This window comes from Petromyzon marinus, chromosome 6 (genome assembly GCF_048934315.1).
Source record: "Petromyzon marinus isolate PM22_M1 ecotype Great Lakes invasive population chromosome 6, UKy_Petmar_22M1.pri1.0, whole genome shotgun sequence".
NCBI lineage: Eukaryota > Metazoa > Chordata > Hyperoartia > Petromyzontiformes > Petromyzontidae > Petromyzon > Petromyzon marinus.
The window spans coordinates 21,192,942-21,215,178 of record NC_133672.1 but is presented as its reverse complement, the minus strand read 5'-3'; positions in this window follow the sequence as shown (position 1 = coordinate 21,215,178).

Here is a 22,237-nt window from a genome sequence, read left to right as displayed (position 1 = left end):
AACTATTGGGACATCTGTGAAACAACTGGGACATCTGTTAAACTATTGGGACATCTGTTAAACTCCTGGGACATCTGTGAAACTATTGGGACATGGGTGAAACTATTGGGACATCTGTAAAACTACTGGGACATCTGTTAAACTATTGGACATCTGTGAAATTATTGGGACATCTGTGAAACTAATGGGACATCTGTGAAACTATTGGGACATCTGTGAAACTATGGGGACATCTGTAAAAATAATGGGACATATGTGAAACTATTGGGGCGTCTGTGAAACTACTGGTACATGTGTGAAACTACTGGGACATCTCTAAAACCACTGGGACATCTGTTAAACTATTGGGACATCTGTGAAACTATGGGGACATCTGTGAAACTAATGGGACATATGTGAAACTATTGGGACATCTGTGAAACTAATGGGACGTATGTGAAACTATTGGGACATCTGTGAAACTATTGGGACATCTGTGAAACTATGGGGACATCTGTGAAACTAATGGGACATATGTGAAACTATTGGGACATCCGTGAAACTAATGGGACATATGTGAAACTATTGGGACATCTGTGAAACTATTGGGACATCTGTGAAACTACTGGTACATCTGTGAAACTACGTGAAACTATGGGGACATCTGTTAACCTATTGGGATATCTGTAAAACTACTGGGACATCTGTGAAACTATTGGGACATCTGTGAAACTATGGGGACATCTGTTAACCTACTGGGACATCTGTGAAACTACTGGGACATCTGTTAAACTACTGGGACATCTGTTAAACTATTGGGACATCTGTGAAACTATGGGGACATCTGTGAAACTATGGGGACATCTGTTAACCTACTGGGATATCTGTAAAACTACTGGGACATCTATGAAACTATTGGGACATCTGTGAAACTATGGGGACATCTGTTAACCTACTTGGACATCTGTGAAACTAATGGGACATATGTGAAACTATTGGGGCGTCTGTGAAACTACTGGGACATCTTTGAAACTACTGGGACATCTGTAAAACTACTGGGACATCTGTAAAACTACTGGGACATATGTGAACCTATTGGGACATCTGTGAAACTATTGGGACATCTGTGAAACTATTGGGACATCTGTGAAACAACTGGGAAATCTGTTAAACTATTGGGACATCTGTTAAACTCCTGGGACATCTGTGAAACTATTGGGACATGGGTGAAACTATTGGGACATCTGTTAAACTATTGGGACATCTGCGAAACTACTGGTACATCTGTGAAACTATTGGGACATCTGTGAAACTAATGGGACATCTGTGAAACTAATGGGACATCTGTGAAACTATTGGGACATCTGTGAAACTATGGGGACATCTGTAAAAATAATGGGACATATGTGAAACTATTGGGGCATCTGTGAAACTACTGGTACATGTGTGAAACTACTGGGACATCTCTAACACTACTGGGACATCTGTTAAACTATTGGGACATCTGTGAAACTATGGGGACATCTGTGAAACTAATGGGACATCTGTGAAACTATGGGGACATCTGTGAAACTATTGGGACATCTGTGAAACTATGGGGACATCTGTGAAACTAATGGGACATATGTGAAACTATTGGGATATCTGTGAAACTAATGGGACATATGTGAAACTATTGGGACATCTGTGAAACTACTGGTACATCTGTGAAACTATGGGGACATCTGTGAAACTATGGGGACATCTGTGAAACTATGGGGACATCTGTTAACCTACTGGGATATCTGTAAAACTACTGGGACATCTATGAAACTATTGGGACATCTGTGAAACTATGGGGACATCTGTTAACCTACTTGGACATCTGTGAAACTAATGGGACATATGTGAAACTATTGGGGCGTCTGTGAAACTACTGGGACATCTTTGAAACTACTGGGACATCTGTAAAACTACTGGGACATATGTCAACCTATTGGGACATCTGTGAAACTATTGGGACATCTGTGAAACTATTGGGACATCTGTGAAACAACTGGGACATCTGTTAAACTATTGGGACATCTGTTAAACTCCTGGGACATCTGTGAAACTATTGGGACATGGGTGAAACTATTGGGACATCTGTAAAACTACTGGGACATCTGTTAAACTATTGGACATCTGTGAAATTATTGGGACATCTGTGAAACTAATGGGACATCTGTGAAACTATTGGGACATCTGTGAAACTATGGGGACATCTGTAAAAATAATGGGACATATGTGAAACTATTGGGGCGTCTGTGAAACTACTGGTACATGTGTGAAACTACTGGGACATCTCTAAAACCACTGGGACATCTGTTAAACTATTGGGACATCTGTGAAACTATGGGGACATCTGTGAAACTAATGGGACATATGTGAAACTATTGGGACATCTGTGAAACTAATGGGACGTATGTGAAACTATTGGGACATCTGTGAAACTATTGGGACATCTGTGAAACTATGGGGACATCTGTGAAACTAATGGGACATATGTGAAACTATTGGGACATCCGTGAAACTAATGGGACATATGTGAAACTATTGGGACATCTGTGAAACTATTGGGACATCTGTGAAACTACTGGTACATCTGTGAAACTACGTGAAACTATGGGGACATCTGTTAACCTATTGGGATATCTGTAAAACTACTGGGACATCTGTGAAACTATTGGGACATCTGTGAAACTATGGGGACATCTGTTAACCTACTGGGACATCTGTGAAACTACTGGGACATCTGTTAAACTACTGGGACATCTGTTAAACTATTGGGACATCTGTGAAACTATGGGGACATCTGTGAAACTATGGGGACATCTGTTAACCTACTGGGATATCTGTAAAACTACTGGGACATCTATGAAACTATTGGGACATCTGTGAAACTATGGGGACATCTGTTAACCTACTTGGACATCTGTGAAACTAATGGGACATATGTGAAACTATTGGGGCGTCTGTGAAACTACTGGGACATCTTTGAAACTACTGGGACATCTGTAAAACTACTGGCACATCTGTAAAACTACTGGGACATATGTGAACCTATTGGGACATCTGTGAAACTATTGGGACATCTGTGAAACTATTGGGACATCTGTGAAACAACTGGGAAATCTGTTAAACTATTGGGACATCTGTTAAACTCCTGGGACATCTGTGAAACTATTGGGACATGGGTGAAACTATTGGGACATCTGTTAAACTATTGGGACATCTGCGAAACTACTGGTACATCTGTGAAACTATTGGGACATCTGTGAAACTATGGGGACATCTGTGAAACTAATGGGACATTTGTGAAACTATTGGGGCGTCTGTGAAACTATTGGAATATCTGTGAAACTATGGGGTCATCTGTGAAACTAATGGGACATTTGTGAAACTATTGGGACATCTGTGAAACTATGGGGACATCTGTGAAACTATGGGGACATCTGTGAAACTATTGGGACATCTGTGAAACTAATGGGACATATGGGAAACTATTGGGACATCTGTGAAACTATTGGGACATCTGTGAAACTACTGGTACATCTGTGAAACTATGGGGACATCTGTTAACCTATTGGGATATCTGTAAAACTACTGGGACATATGTGAAACTATTGGGACATCTGTGAAACTATGGGGACATCTGTTAACCTACTGGGACATCTGTGAAACTACTGGGACATCTGATAAACTACTGGGACATCTGTTAAACTATTGGGACATCTGTGAAACTATGGGGACATCTGTGAAACTACGGGGACATCTGTTAACCTACTGGGATATCTGTAAAACTACTGGGACATGGGTGAAACTATTGGGACATCTGTTAAACTATTGGGACATCTGTGAAACTACTGGTACATCTGTGAAACTAATGGGACATCTGTGAAACTAATGGGACATCTGTGAAACTATTGGGACATCTGTGAAACTATGGGGACATCTGTAAAAATAATGGGACATATGTGAAACTATTGGGGCGTCTGTGAAACTACTGGTACATCTGTGAAACTAATGGGACATCTGTGAAACAACTGGGACATCTGTTAAACTATTGGGACATCTGTTAAACTCCTGGGACATCTGTGAAACTATTGGGACATGGGTGAAACTATTGGGACATCTGTGAAACTAATGGGACATCTGTGAAACTATGGGGACATCTGTGAAACTATTGGGACATCTGTGAAACTATGGGGACATCTGTGAAACTAATGGGACATATGTGAAACTATTGGGACATCTGTGAAACTAATGGGACATATGTGAAACTATTGGGACATCTGTGAAACTATTGGGACATCTGTGAAACTACTGGTACATCTGTGAAACTAATGGGACATTTGTGAAACTATTGGGGCGTCTGTGAAACTGTTGGAATATCTGTGAAACTATGGGGTCATCTGTGAAACTAATGGGACATTTGTGAAACTATTGGGACATCTGTGAAACTATGGGGACATCTGTGAAACTATGGGGACATCTGTGAAACTATTGGGACATCTGTGAAACTATTGGGACATATGTGAAACTATTGGGACATCTGTGAAACTATTGGGACATCTGTGAAACTACTGGTACATCTGTGAAACTATTGGGACATCTTTGAAACTATGGGGACATCTGTGAAACTAATGGGACATTTGTGAAACTATTGGGGCGTCTGTGAAACTATTGGAATATCTGTGAAACTATGGGGTCATCTGTGAAACTAATGGGACATTTGTGAAACTATTGGGACATCTGTGAAACTATGGGGACATCTGTGAAACTATGGGGACATCTGTGAAACTATTGGGACATCTGTGAAACTAATGGGACATATGTGAAACTATTGGGACATCTGTGAAACTATTGGGACATCTGTGAAACTACTGGTACATCTGTGAAACTATGGGGACATCTGTTAACCTATTGGGATATCTGTAAAACTACTGGGACATATGTGAAACTATTGGGACATCTGTGAAACTATGGGGACATCTGTTAACCTACTGGGACATCTGTGAAACTACTGGGACATCTGATAAACTACTGGCACATCTGTTAAACTATTGGGACATCTGTGAAACTATGGGGACATCTGTGAAACTATGGGGACATCTGTTAACCTACTGGGATATCTGTAAAACTACTGGGACATGGGTGAAACTATTGGGACATCTGTTAAACTATTGGGACATCTGTGAAACTACTGGTACATCTGTGAAACTAATGGGACATCTGTGAAACTAATGGGACATCTGTGAAACTATTGGGACATCTGTGAAACTATGGGGACATCTGTAAAAATAATGGGACATATGTGAAACTATTGGGGCGTCTGTGAAACTACTGGTACATCTGTGAAACTAATGGGACATCTGTGAAACAACTGGGACATCTGTTAAACTATTGGGACATCTGTTAAACTCCTGGGACATCTGTGAAACTATTGGGACATGGGTGAAACTATTGGGACATCTGTGAAACTAATGGGACATCTGTGAAACTATGGGGACATCTGTGAAACTATTGGGACATCTGTGAAACTATGGGGACATCTGTGAAACTAATGGGACATATGTGAAACTATTGGGACATCTGTGAAACTAATGGGACATATGTGAAACTATTGGGACATCTGTGAAACTATTGGGACATCTGTGAAACTACTGGTACATCTGTGAAACTATGGGGACATCTGTGAAACTATGGGGACATCTGTGAAACTATGGGGACATCTGTTAACCTACTGGGATATCTGTAAAACTACTGGGACATCTATGAAACTATTGGGACATCTGTGAAACTATGGGGACATCTGTTAACCTACTTGGACATCTGTGAAACTAATGGGACATATGTGAAACTATTGGGGCGTCTGTGAAACTACTGGGACATCTTTGAAACTACTGGGACATCTGTAAAACTACTGGGACATATGTCAACCTATTGGGACATCTGTGAAACTATTGGGACATCTGTGAAACTATTGGGACATCTGTGAAACAACTGGGACATCTATTAAACTATTGGGACATCTGTTAAACTCCTGGGACATCTGTGAAACTATTGGGACATGGGTGAAACTATTGGGACGTCTGTAAAACTACTGGGACATCTGTTAAACTATTGGACATCTGTGAAATTATTGGGACATCTGTGAAACTAATGGGACATCTGTGAAACTATTGGGACATCTGTGAAACTATGGGGACATCTGTAAAAATAATGGGACATATGTGAAACTATTGGGGCGTCTGTGAAACTACTGGTACATGTGTGAAACTACTGGGACATCTCTAAAACCACTGGGACATCTGTTAAACTATTGGGACATCTGTGAAACTATGGGGACATCTGTGAAACTAATGGGACATATGTGAAACTATTGGGACATCTGTGAAACTAATGGGACGTATGTGAAACTATTGGGACATCTGTGAAACTATTGGGACATCTGTGAAACTATGGGGACATCTGTGAAACTAATGGGACATATGTGAAACTATTGGGACATCTGTGAAACTACTGGTACATCTGTGAAACTATGGGGACATCTGTTAACCTATTGGGATATCTGTAAAACTACTGGGACATATGTGAAACTATTGGGACATCTGTGAAACTATGGGGACATCTGTTAACCTACTGGGACATCTGTGAAACTACTGGGACATCTGATAAACTACTGGCACATCTGTTAAACTATTGGGACATCTGTGAAACTATGGGGACATCTGTGAAACTATGGGGACATCTGTTAACCTACTGGGATATCTGTAAAACTACTGGGACATGGGTGAAACTATTGGGACATCTGTTAAACTATTGGGACATCTGTGAAACTACTGGTACATCTGTGAAACTAATGGGACATCTGTGAAACTAATGGGACATCTGTGAAACTATTGGGACATCTGTGAAACTATGGGGACATCTGTAAAAATAATGGGACATATGTGAAACTATTGGGGCGTCTGTGAAACTACTGGTACATCTGTGAAACTAATGGGACATCTGTGAAACAACTGGGACATCTGTTAAACTATTGGGACATCTGTTAAACTCCTGGGACATCTGTGAAACTATTGGGACATGGGTGAAACTATTGGGACATCTGTGAAACTAATGGGACATCTGTGAAACTATGGGGACATCTGTGAAACTATTGGGACATCTGTGAAACTATGGGGACATCTGTGAAACTAATGGGACATATGTGAAACTATTGGGACATCTGTGAAACTAATGGGACATATGTGAAACTATTGGGACATCTGTGAAACTATTGGGACATCTGTGAAACTACTGGTACATCTGTGAAACTATGGGGACATCTGTGAAACTATGGGGACATCTGTGAAACTATGGGGACATCTGTTAACCTACTGGGATATCTGTAAAACTACTGGGACATCTATGAAACTATTGGGACATCTGTGAAACTATGGGGACATCTGTTAACCTACTTGGACATCTGTGAAACTAATGGGACATATGTGAAACTATTGGGGCGTCTGTGAAACTACTGGGACATCTTTGAAACTACTGGGACATCTGTAAAACTACTGGGACATATGTCAACCTATTGGGACATCTGTGAAACTATTGGGACATCTGTGAAACTATTGGGACATCTGTGAAACAACTGGGACATCTATTAAACTATTGGGACATCTGTTAAACTCCTGGGACATCTGTGAAACTATTGGGACATGGGTGAAACTATTGGGACATCTGTAAAACTACTGGGACATCTGTTAAACTATTGGACATCTGTGAAATTATTGGGACATCTGTGAAACTAATGGGACATCTGTGAAACTATTGGGACATCTGTGAAACTATGGGGACATCTGTAAAAATAATGGGACATATGTGAAACTATTGGGGCGTCTGTGAAACTACTGGTACATGTGTGAAACTACTGGGACATCTCTAAAACCACTGGGACATCTGTTAAACTATTGGGACATCTGTGAAACTATGGGGACATCTGTGAAACTAATGGGACATATGTGAAACTATTGGGACATCTGTGAAACTAATGGGACGTATGTGAAACTATTGGGACATCTGTGAAACTATTGGGACATCTGTGAAACTATGGGGACATCTGTGAAACTAATGGGACATATGTGAAACTATTGGGACATCTGTGAAACTAATGGGACATATGTGAAACTATTGGGACATCTGTGAAACTATTGGGACATCTGTGAAACTACTGGTACATCTGTGAAACTATGTGAAACTATGGGGACATCTGTTAACCTATTGGGATATCTGTAAAACTACTGGGACATCTGTGAAACTATTGGGACATCTGTGAAACTATGGGGACATCTGTTAACTTACTGGGACATCTGTGAAACTACTGGGACATCTGTTAAACTACTGGGACATCTGTTAAACTATTGGGACATCTGTGAAACTATGGGGACATCTGTGAAACTATGGGGACATCTGTTAACCTACTGGGATATCTGTAAAACTACTGGGACATCTATGAAACTATTGAGACATCTGTGAAACTATGGGGACATCTGTTAACCTACTTGGACATCTGTGAAACTAATGGGACATATGTGAAACTATTGGGGCGTCTGTGAAACTACTGGGACATCTTTGAAACTACTGGTACATCTGTAAAACTACTGGGACATCTGTAAAACTACTGGGACATATGTGAACCTATTGGGACATCTGTGAAACTATTGGGACATCTGTGAAACTATTGGGACATCTGTGAAACAACTGGGAAATCTGTTAAACTATTGGGACATCTGTTAAACTCCTGGGACATCTGTGAAACTATTGGGACATGGGTGAAACTATTGGGACATCTGCGAAACTACTGGTACATCTGTGAAACTATTGGGACATCTGTGAAACTATGGGGACATCTGTGAAACTAATGGGACATTTGTGAAACTATTGGGGCGTCTGTGAAACTATTGGAATATCTGTGAAACTATGGGGTCATCTGTGAAACTAATGGGACATTTGTGAAACTATTGGGACATCTGTGAAACTATGGGGACATCTGTGAAACTAATGGGACATATGTGAAACTATTGGGACATCTGTGAAACTAATGGGACATATGTGAAACTATTGGGACATCTGTGAAACTATTGGGATATCTGTGAAACTACTGGTACATCTGTGAAACTATGGGGACATCTGTTAACCTATTGGGATATCTGTAAAACTACTGGGACATATGTGAAACTATTGGGACATCTGTGAAACTATGGGGACATCTGTTAACCTACTGGGACATCTTTGAAACTACTGGGACATCTGTAAAACTACTGGGACATATGTCAACCTATTGGGACATCTGTGAAACTATTGGGACATCTGTGAAACTATTGGGACATCTGTGAAACAACTGGGACATCTATTAAACTATTGGGACATCTGTTAAACTCCTGGGACATCTGTGAAACTATTGGGACATGGGTGAAACTATTGGGACATCTGTAAAACTACTGGGACATCTGTTAAACTATTGGACATCTGTGAAATTATTGGGACATCTGTGAAACTAATGGGACATCTGTGAAACTATTGGGACATCTGTGAAACTATGGGGACATCTGTAAAAATAATGGGACATATGTGAAACTATTGGGGCGTCTGTGAAACTACTGGTACATGTGTGAAACTACTGGGACATCTCTAAAACCACTGGGACATCTGTTAAACTATTGGGACATCTGTGAAACTATGGGGACATCTGTGAAACTAATGGGACATATGTGAAACTATTGGGACATCTGTGAAACTAATGGGACGTATGTGAAACTATTGGGACATCTGTGAAACTATTGGGACATCTGTGAAACTATGGGGACATCTGTGAAACTAATGGGACATATGTGAAACTATTGGGACATCTGTGAAACTAATGGGACATATGTGAAACTATTGGGACATCTGTGAAACTATTGGGACATCTGTGAAACTACTGGTACATCTGTGAAACTATGTGAAACTATGGGGACATCTGTTAACCTATTGGGATATCTGTTAACCTACTTGGACATCTGTGAAACTAATGGGACATATGTGAAACTATTGGGGCGTCTGTGAAACTACTGGGACATCTTTGAAACTACTGGTACATCTGTAAAACTACTGGGACATCTGTAAAACTACTGGGACATATGTGAACCTATTGGGACATCTGTGAAACTATTGGGACATCTGTGAAACTATTGGGACATCTGTGAAACAACTGGGAAATCTGTTAAACTATTGGGACATCTGTTAAACTCCTGGGACATCTGTGAAACTATTGGGACATGGGTGAAACTATTGGGACATCTGCGAAACTACTGGTACATCTGTGAAACTATTGGGACATCTGTGAAACTATGGGGACATCTGTGAAACTAATGGGACATTTGTGAAACTATTGGGGCGTCTGTGAAACTATTGGAATATCTGTGAAACTATGGGGTCATCTGTGAAACTAATGGGACATTTGTGAAACTATTGGGACATCTGTGAAACTATGGGGACATCTGTGAAACTAATGGGACATATGTGAAACTATTGGGACATCTGTGAAACTAATGGGACATATGTGAAACTATTGGGACATCTGTGAAACTATTGGGATATCTGTGAAACTACTGGTACATCTGTGAAACTATGGGGACATCTGTTAACCTATTGGGATATCTGTAAAACTACTGGGACATATGTGAAACTATTGGGACATCTGTGAAACTATGGGGACATCTGTTAACCTACTGGGACATCTGTGAAACTACTGGGACATCTGATAAACTACTGGGACATCTGTTAAACTATTGGGACATCTGTGAAACTATGGGGACATCTGTGAAACTATGGGGACATCTGTTAACCTACTGGGATATCTGTAAAACTACTGGGACATGGGTGAAACTATTGGGACATCTGTTAAACTATTGGGACATCTGTGAAACTACTGGTACATCTGTGAAACTAATGGGACATCTGTGAAACTAATGGGACATCTGTGAAACTATGGGGACATCTGTAAAAATAATGGGACATATGTGAAACTATTAGGGCGTCTGTGAAACTACTGGTACATGTGTGAAACTACTGGGACATCTCTAAAACCACTGGGACATCTGTTAAACTATTGGGACATCTGTGAAACTATGGGGACATTTGTGAAACTAATGGGACATATGTGAAACTATTGGGACATCTGTGAAACTAATGGGACGTATGTGAAACTATTGGGACATCTGTGAAACTATTGGGACATCTGTGAAACTATGGGGACATCTGTGAAACTAATGGGACATATGTGAAACTATTGGGACATCTGTGAAACTATTGGGACATCTGTGAAACTACTGGTACATCTGTGAAACTACGTGAAACTATGGGGACATCTGTTAACCTATTGGGATATCTGTAAAACTACTGGGACATCTGTGAAACTATTGGGACATCTGTGAAACTATGGGGACATCTGTTAACCTACTGGGACATCTGTGAAACTACTGGGACATCTGTTAAACTACTGGGACATCTGTTAAACTATTGGGACATCTGTGAAACTATGGGGACATCTGTGAAACTATGGGGATATCTGTTAACCTACTGGGATATCTGTAAAACTACTGGGACATCTATGAAACTATTGGGACATCTGTGAAACTATGGGGACATCTGTTAACCTACTTGGACATCTGTGAAACTAATGGGACATATGTGAAACTATTGGGGCGTCTGTGAAACTACTGGGACATCTTTGAAACTACTGGGACATCTGTAAAACTACTGGGACATATGTGAACCTATTGGGACATCTGTGAAACTATTGGGACATCTGTGAAACTATTGGGACATCTGTGAAACAACTGGGACATCTGTTAAACTATTGGGACATCTGTTAAACTCCTGGGACATCTGTGAAACTATTGGGACATGGGTGAAACTATTGGGACATCTGTTAAACTATTGGGACATCTGCGAAACTACTGGTACATCTGTGAAACTATTGCGACATCTGTGAAACTATGGGGACATCTGTGAAACTAATGGGACATTTGTGAAACTATTGGGGCGTCTGTGAAACTATTGGAATATCTGTGAAACTATGGGGTCATCTGTGAAACTAATGGGACATTTGTGAAACTATTGGGACATCTGTGAAACTATGGGGACATCTGTGAAACTAATGGGACATATGTGAAACTATTGGGACATCTGTGAAACTAATGGGACATATGTGAAACTATTGGGACATCTGTGAAACTATGGGGACATCTGTAAAAATAATGGGACATATATGAAACTATTGGGGCGTCTGTGAAACTACTGGTACATGTGTGAAACTACTGGGACATCTCTAAAACCACTGGGACATCTGTTAAACTATTGGGACATCTGTGAAACTATGGGGACATCTGTGAAACTAATGGGACATATGTGAAACTATTGGGACATCTGTGAAACTAATGGGACGTATGTGAAACTATTGGGACATCTGTGAAACTTTTGGGACATCTGTGAAACTATGGGGACATCTGTGAAACTAATGGGACATATGTGAAACTATTGAGACATCTGTGAAACTAATGGGACATATGTGAAACTATTGGGACATCTGTGAAACTATTGGGACATCTGTGAAACTACTGGTACATCTGTGAAACTATGTGAAACTATGGGGACATCTGTTAACCTATTGGGATATCTGTAAAACTACTGGGACATCTGTGAAACTATGGGGACATCTGTTAACCTACTGGGACATCTGTGAAACTACTGGGACATCTGTTAAACTACTGGGACATCTGTTAAACTATTGGGACATCTGTGAAACTATGGGGACATCTGTGAAACTATGGGGACATCTGTTAACCTACTGGGATATCTGTAAAACTACTGGGACATCTATGAAACTATTGGGACATCTGTGAAACTATGGGGACATCTGTTAACCTACTTGGACATCTGTGAAACTAATGGGACATATGTGAAACTATTGGGGCGTCTTTGAAACTACTGGGACATCTTTGAAACTACTGGGACATCTGTAAAACTACTGGGACATATGTGAACCTATTGGGACGTCTGTGAAACTATTGGGACATCTGTGAAACTATTGGGACATCTGTGAAACAACTGGGACATCTGTTAAACTATTGGGACATCTGTTAAACTCCTGGGACATCTGTGAAACTATTGGGACATGGGTGAAACTATTGGGACATCTGTTAAACTATTGGGACATCTGCGAAACGACTGGTACATCTGTGAAACTATTGGGACATCTGTGAAACTATGGGGACATCTGTGAAACTAATGAGACATTTGTGAAACTATTGGGGCATCTGTGAAACTATTGGAATATCTGTGAAACTATGGGGTCATCTGTGAAACTAATGGGACATTTGTGAAACTATTGGGACATCTGTGAAACTATGGGGACATCTGTGAAACTAATGGGACATATGTGAAACTATTGGGACATCTGTGAAACTAATGGGACATATGTGAAACTATTGGGACATCTGTGAAACTATGGGGACATCTGTGAAACTAATGGGACATATGTGAAACTATTGGGACATCTGTGAAACTAATGGGACATTTGTTAAACTATTGGGACATCTGTGAAACTATGGGGACATCTGTGAAACTATGTGGACATCTGTTAACCTACTGGGATATCTGTAAAACTACTGGGACATGGGTGAAACTATTGGGACATCTGTTAAACTATTGGGACATCTGTGAAACTACTGGTACATCTGTGAAACTAATGGGACATCTGTGAAACTAATGGGACATCTGTGAAACTATTGGGACATCTGTGAAACTATGGGGACATCTGTAAAAATAATGGGACATATGTGAAACTATTGGGGCGTCTGTGAAACTACTGGTACATGTGTGAAACTACTGGGACATCTCTAAAACCACTGGGACATCTGTTAAACTATTGGGACATCTGTGAAACTATGGGGACGTCTGTGAAACTAATGGGACATATGTGAAACTATTGGGACATCTGTGAAACTAATGGGACGTATGTGAAACTATTGGGACATCTGTGAAACTATTGGGACATCTGTGAAACGATGGGGACATCTGTGAAACTAATGGGACATATGTGAAACTATTGGGACATCTGTGAAACTATATGAAGCTATGGGGACATCTGTTAACCTATTGGGATATCTGTAAAACTACTGGGACATATGTGAAACTATTGGGACATCTGTGAAACTATGGGGACATCTGTTAACCTACTGGGACATCTGTTAAACTACTGGGACATCTGATAAACTACTGGGACATTTGTTAAACTATTGGGACATCTGTGAAACTATGGGGACATCTGTGAAACTATGTGGACATCTGTTAACCTACTGGGATATCTGTAAAACTACTGGGACATGGGTGAAACTATTGGGACATCTGTTAAACTATTGGGACATCTGTGAAACTACTGGTACATCTGTGAAACTAATGGGACATCTGTGAAACTAATGGGACATCTGTGAAACTATTGGGACATCTGTGAAACTATGGGGACATCTGTAAAAATAATGGGACATATGTGAAACTATTGGGGCGTCTGTGAAACTACTGGTACATCTGTGAAACTAATGGGACATCTGTGAAACAACTGGGACATCTGTTAAACTATTGGGACATCTGTTAACCTACTTGGACATCTGTGAAACTAATGGGACATATGTGAAACTATTGGGGCGTCTGTGAAACTACTGGGACATCTTTGAAACTACTGGTACATCTGTAAAACTACTGGGACATCTGTAAAACTACTGGGACATATGTGAACCTATTGGGACATCTGTGAAACTATTGGGACATCTGTGAAACTATTGGGACATCTGTGAAACAACTGGGAAATCTGTTAAACTATTGGGACATCTGTTAAACTCCTGGGACATCTGTGAAACTATTGGGACATGGGTGAAACTATTGGGACATCTGCGAAACTACTGGTACATCTGTGAAACTATTGGGACATCTGTGAAACTATGGGGACATCTGTGAAACTAATGGGACATTTGTGAAACTATTGGGGCGTCTGTGAAACTATTGGAATATCTGTGAAACTATGGGGTCATCTGTGAAACTAATGGGACATTTGTGAAACTATTGGGACATCTGTGAAACTATGGGGACATCTGTGAAACTAATGGGACATATGTGAAACTATTGGGACATCTGTGAAACTAATGGGACATATGTGAAACTATTGGGACATCTGTGAAACTATTGGGATATCTGTGAAACTACTGGTACATCTGTGAAACTATGGGGACATCTGTTAACCTATTGGGATATCTGTAAAACTACTGGGACATATGTGAAACTATTGGGACATCTGTGAAACTATGGGGACATCTGTTAACCTACTGGGACATCTTTGAAACTACTGGGACATCTGTAAAACTACTGGGACATATGTCAACCTATTGGGACATCTGTGAAACTATTGGGACATCTGTGAAACTATTGGGACATCTGTGAAACAACTGGGACATCTATTAAACTATTGGGACATCTGTTAAACTCCTGGGACATCTGTGAAACTATTGGGACATGGGTGAAACTATTGGGACATCTGTAAAACTACTGGGACATCTGTTAAACTATTGGACATCTGTGAAATTATTGGGACATCTGTGAAACTAATGGGACATCTGTGAAACTATTGGGACATCTGTGAAACTATGGGGACATCTGTAAAAATAATGGGACATATGTGAAACTATTGGGGCGTCTGTGAAACTACTGGTACATGTGTGAAACTACTGGGACATCTCTAAAACCACTGGGACATCTGTTAAACTATTGGGACATCTGTGAAACTATGGGGACATCTGTGAAACTAATGGGACATATGTGAAACTATTGGGACATCTGTGAAACTAATGGGACGTATGTGAAACTATTGGGACATCTGTGAAACTATTGGGACATCTGTGAAACTATGGGGACATCTGTGAAACTAATGGGACATATGTGAAACTATTGGGACATCTGTGAAACTAATGGGACATATGTGAAACTATTGGGACATCTGTGAAACTATTGGGACATCTGTGAAACTACTGGTACATCTGTGAAACTATGTGAAACTATGGGGACATCTGTTAACCTATTGGGATATCTGTTAACCTACTTGGACATCTGTGAAACTAATGGGACATATGTGAAACTATTGGGGCGTCTGTGAAACTACTGGGACATCTTTGAAACTACTGGTACATCTGTAAAACTACTGGGACATCTGTAAAACTACTGTGACATATGTGAACCTATTGGGACATCTGTGAAACTATTGGGACATCTGTGAAACTATTGGGACATCTGTGAAACAACTGGGAAATCTGTTAAACTATTGGGACATCTGTTAAACTCCTGGGACATCTGTGAAACTATTGGGACATGGGTGAAACTATTGGGACATCTGCGAAACTACTGGTACATCTGTGAAACTATTGGGACATCTGTGAAACTATGGGGACATCTGTGAAACTAATGGGACATTTGTGAAACTATTGGGGCGTCTGTGAAACTATTGGAATATCTGTGAAACTATGGGGTCATCTGTGAAACTAATGGGACATTTGTGAAACTATTGGGACATCTGTGAAACTATGGGGACATCTGTGAAACTAATGGGACATATGTGAAACTATTGGGACATCTGTGAAACTAATGGGACATATGTGAAACTATTGGGACATCTGTGAAACTATTGGGATATCTGTGAAACTACTGGTACATCTGTGAAACTATGGGGACATCTGTTAACCTATTGGGATATCTGTAAAACTACTGGGACATATGTGAAACTATTGGGACATCTGTGAAACTATGGGGACATCTGTTAACCTACTGGGACATCTGTGAAACTACTGGGACATCTGATAAACTACTGGGACATCTGTTAAACTATTGGGACATCTGTGAAACTATGGGGACATCTGTGAAACTATGGGGACATCTGTTAACCTACTGGGATATCTGTAAAACTACTGGGACATGGGTGAAACTATTGGGACATCTGTTAAACTATTGGGACATCTGTGAAACTACTGGTACATCTGTGAAACTAATGGGACATCTGTGAAACTAATGGGACATCTGTGAAACTATGGGGACATCTGTAAAAATAATGGGACATATGTGAAACTATTAGGGCGTCTGTGAAACTACTGGTACATGTGTGAAACTACTGGGACATCTCTAAAACCACTGGGACATCTGTTAAACTATTGGGACATCTGTGAAACTATGGGGACATCTGTGAAACTAATGGGACATATGTGAAACTATTGGGACATCTGTGAAACTAATGGGACGTATGTGAAACTATTGGGACATCTGTGAAACTATTGGGACATCTGTGAAACTATGGGGACATCTGTGAAACTAATGGGACATATGTGAAACTATTGGGACATCTGTGAAACTATTGGGACATCTGTGAAACTACTGGTACATCTGTGAAACTACGTGAAACTATGGGGACATCTGTTAACCTATTGGGATATCTGTAAAACTACTGGGACATCTGTGAAACTATTGGGACATCTGTGAAACTATGGGGACATCTGTTAACCTACTGGGACATCTGTGAAACTACTGGGACATCTGTTAAACTACTGGGACATCTGTTAAACTATTGGGACATCTGTGAAACTATGGGGACATCTGTGAAACTATGGGGATATCTGTTAACCTACTGGGATATCTGTAAAACTACTGGGACATCTATGAAACTATTGGGACATCTGTGAAACTATGGGGACATCTGTTAACCTACTTGGACATCTGTGAAACTAATGGGACATATGTGAAACTATTGGGGCGTCTGTGAAACTACTGGGACATCTTTGAAACTACTGGGACATCTGTAAAACTACTGGGACATATGTGAACCTATTGGGACATCTGTGAAACTATTGGGACATCTGTGAAACTATTGGGACATCTGTGAAACAACTGGGACATCTGTTAAACTATTGGGACATCTGTTAAACTCCTGGGACATCTGTGAAACTATTGGGACATGGGTGAAACTATTGGGACATCTGTTAAACTATTGGGACATCTGCGAAACTACTGGTACATCTGTGAAACTATTGCGACATCTGTGAAACTATGGGGACATCTGTGAAACTAATGGGACATTTGTGAAACTATTGGGGCGTCTGTGAAACTATTGGAATATCTGTGAAACTATGGGGTCATCTGTGAAACTAATGGGACATTTGTGAAACTATTGGGACATCTGTGAAACTATGGGGACATCTGTGAAACTAATGGGACATATGTGAAACTATTGGGACATCTGTGAAACTAATGGGACATATGTGAAACTATTGGGACATCTGTGAAACTATGGGGACATCTGTAAAAATAATGGGACATATATGAAACTATTGGGGCGTCTGTGAAACTACTGGTACATGTGTGAAACTACTGGGACATCTCTAAAACCACTGGGACATCTGTTAAACTATTGGGACATCTGTGAAACTATGGGGACATCTGTGAAACTAATGGGACATATGTGAAACTATTGGGACATCTGTGAAACTAATGGGACGTATGTGAAACTATTGGGACATCTGTGAAACTTTTGGGACATCTGTGAAACTATGGGGACATCTGTGAAACTAATGGGACATATGTGAAACTATTGAGACATCTGTGAAACTAATGGGACATATGTGAAACTATTGGGACATCTGTGAAACTATTGGGACATCTGTGAAACTACTGGTACATCTGTGAAACTATGTGAAACTATGGGGACATCTGTTAACCTATTGGGATATCTGTAAAACTACTGGGACATCTGTGAAACTATGGGGACATCTGTTAACCTACTGGGACATCTGTGAAACTACTGGGACATCTGTTAAACTACTGGGACATCTGTTAAACTATTGGGACATCTGTGAAACTATGGGGACATCTGTGAAACTATGGGGACATCTGTTAACCTACTGGGATATCTGTAAAACTACTGGGACATCTATGAAACTATTGGGACATCTGTGAAACTATGGGGACATCTGTTAACCTACTTGGACATCTGTGAAACTAATGGGACATATGTGAAACTATTGGGGCGTCTTTGAAACTACTGGGACATCTTTGAAACTACTGGGACATCTGTAAAACTACTGGGACATATGTGAACCTATTGGGACGTCTGTGAAACTATTGGGACATCTGTGAAACTATTGGGACATCTGTGAAACAACTGGGACATCTGTTAAACTATTGGGACATCTGTTAAACTCCTGGGACATCTGTGAAACTATTGGGACATGGGTGAAACTATTGGGACATCTGTTAAACTATTGGGACATCTGCGAAACGACTGGTACATCTGTGAAACTATTGGGACATCTGTGAAACTATGGGGACATCTGTGAAACTAATGAGACATTTGTGAAACTATTGGGGCATCTGTGAAACTATTGGAATATCTGTGAAACTATGGGGTCATCTGTGAAACTAATGGGACATTTGTGAAACTATTGGGACATCTGTGAAACTATGGGGACATCTGTGAAACTAATGGGACATATGTGAAACTATTGGGACATCTGTGAAACTAATGGGACATATGTGAAACTATTGGGACATCTGTGAAACTATGGGGACATCTGTGAAACTAATGGGACATATGTGAAACTATTGGGACATCTGTGAAACTAATGGGACATTTGTTAAACTATTGGGACATCTGTGAAACTATGGGGACATCTGTGAAACTATGTGGACATCTGTTAACCTACTGGGATATCTGTAAAACTACTGGGACATGGGTGAAACTATTGGGACATCTGTTAAACTATTGGGACATCTGTGAAACTACTGGTACATCTGTGAAACTAATGGGACATCTGTGAAACTAATGGGACATCTGTGAAACTATTGGGACATCTGTGAAACTATGGGGACATCTGTAAAAATAATGGGACATATGTGAAACTATTGGGGCGTCTGTGAAACTACTGGTACATGTGTGAAACTACTGGGACATCTCTAAAACCACTGGGACATCTGTTAAACTATTGGGACATCTGTGAAACTATGGGGACGTCTGTGAAACTAATGGGACATATGTGAAACTATTGGGACATCTGTGAAACTAATGGGACATATGTGAAACTATTGGGGCGTCTGTGAAACTACTGGTACATGTGTGAAACTACTGGGACATCTCTAAAACCACTGGGACATCTGTTAAACTATTGGGACATCTGTGAAACTATGGGGACATCTGTGAAACTATGGGGACGTCTGTGAAACTAATGGGACATCTGTGAAACGATGGGGACATCTGTGAAACTAATGGGACATATGTGAAACTATTGGGACATCTGTGAAACTATGTGAAGCTATGGGGACATCTGTTAACCTATTGGGATATCTGTAAAACTACTGGGACATATGTGAAACTATTGGGACATCTGTGAAACTATGGGGACATCTGTTAACCTACTGGGACATCTGTTAAACTACTGGGACATCTGATAAACTACTGGGACATTTGTTAAACTATTTGGACATCTGTGAAACTATGGGGACATCTGTGAAACTATGTGGACATCTGTTACCCTACTGGGATATCTGTAAAACTACTGGGACATGGGTGAAACTATTGGGACATCTGTTAAACTATTGGGACATCTGTGAAACTACTGGTACATCTGTGAAACTAATGGGACATCTGTGAAACTAATGGGACATCTGTGAAACTATTGGGACATCTGTGAAACTATGGGGACATCTGTAAAAATAATGGGACATATGTGAAACTATTGGGGCGTCTGTGAAACTACTGGTACATCTGTGAAACTAATGGGACATCTGTGAAACAACTGGGACATCTGTTAAACTATTGGGACATCTGTTAAACTCCTGGGACATCTGTGAAACTATTGGGACATGGGTGAAACTATTGGGACATCTGTAAAACTACTGGGACATCTGTTAAACTATTGGACATCTGTGAAATTATTGGGACATCTGTGAAACTAATGGGACATCTGTGAAACTATTGGGACATCTGTGAAACTATGGGGACATCTGTAAAAATAATGGGACATATGTGAAACTATTAGGGCGTCTGTGAAACTACTGGTACATGTGTGAAACTACTGGGACATCTCTAAAACCACTGGGACATCTGTTAAACTATTGGGACATCTGTGAAACTATGGGGACATCTGTGAAACTAATGGGACATATGTGAAACTATTGGGACATCTGTGAAACTAATGGGATGTATGTGAAACTATTGGGACATCTGTGAAACTATTGGGACATCTGTGAAACTATGGGGACATCTGTGAAACTAATGGGACATATGTGAAACTATTGGGACATCTGTGAAACTAATGGGACATATGTGAAACTATTGGGACATCTGTGAAACTATTGGGACATCTGTGAAACTACTGGTACATCTGTGAAACTATGTGAAACTATGGGGACATCTGTTAACCTATTGGGATATCTGTAAAACTACTGGGACATCTGTGAAACTATTGGGACATCTGTGAAACTATGGGGACATCTGTTAACCTACTGGGACATCTGTGAAACTACTGGGACATCTGTTAAACTACTGGGACATCTGTTAAACTATTGGGACATCTGTGAAACTATGGGGACATCTGTGAAACTATGGGGACATCTGTTAACCTACTGGGATATCTGTAAAACTACTGGGACATCTATGACACTATTGGGACATCTGTGAAACTATGGGGACATCTGTTAACCTACTTGGACATCTGTGAAACTAATGGGACATATGTGAAACTATTGGGGCGTCTGTGAAACTACTGGGACATCTTTGAAACTACTGGGACATCTGTAAAACTACTGGGACATATGTGAACCTATTGGGACATCTGTGAAACTATTGGGACATCTGTGAAACTATTGGGACATCTGTGAAACAACTGGGACATCTGTTAAACTATTGGGACATCTGTTAAACTCCTGGGACATCTGTGAAACTATTGGGACATGGGTGAAACTATTGGGACATCTGTTAAACTATTGGGACATCTGCGAAACTACTGGTACATCTGTGAAACTATTGGGACATCTGTGAAACTATGGGGACATCTGTGAAACTAATGGGACATTTGTGAAACTATTGGGACATCTGTGAAACTATGGGGACATCTGTGAAACT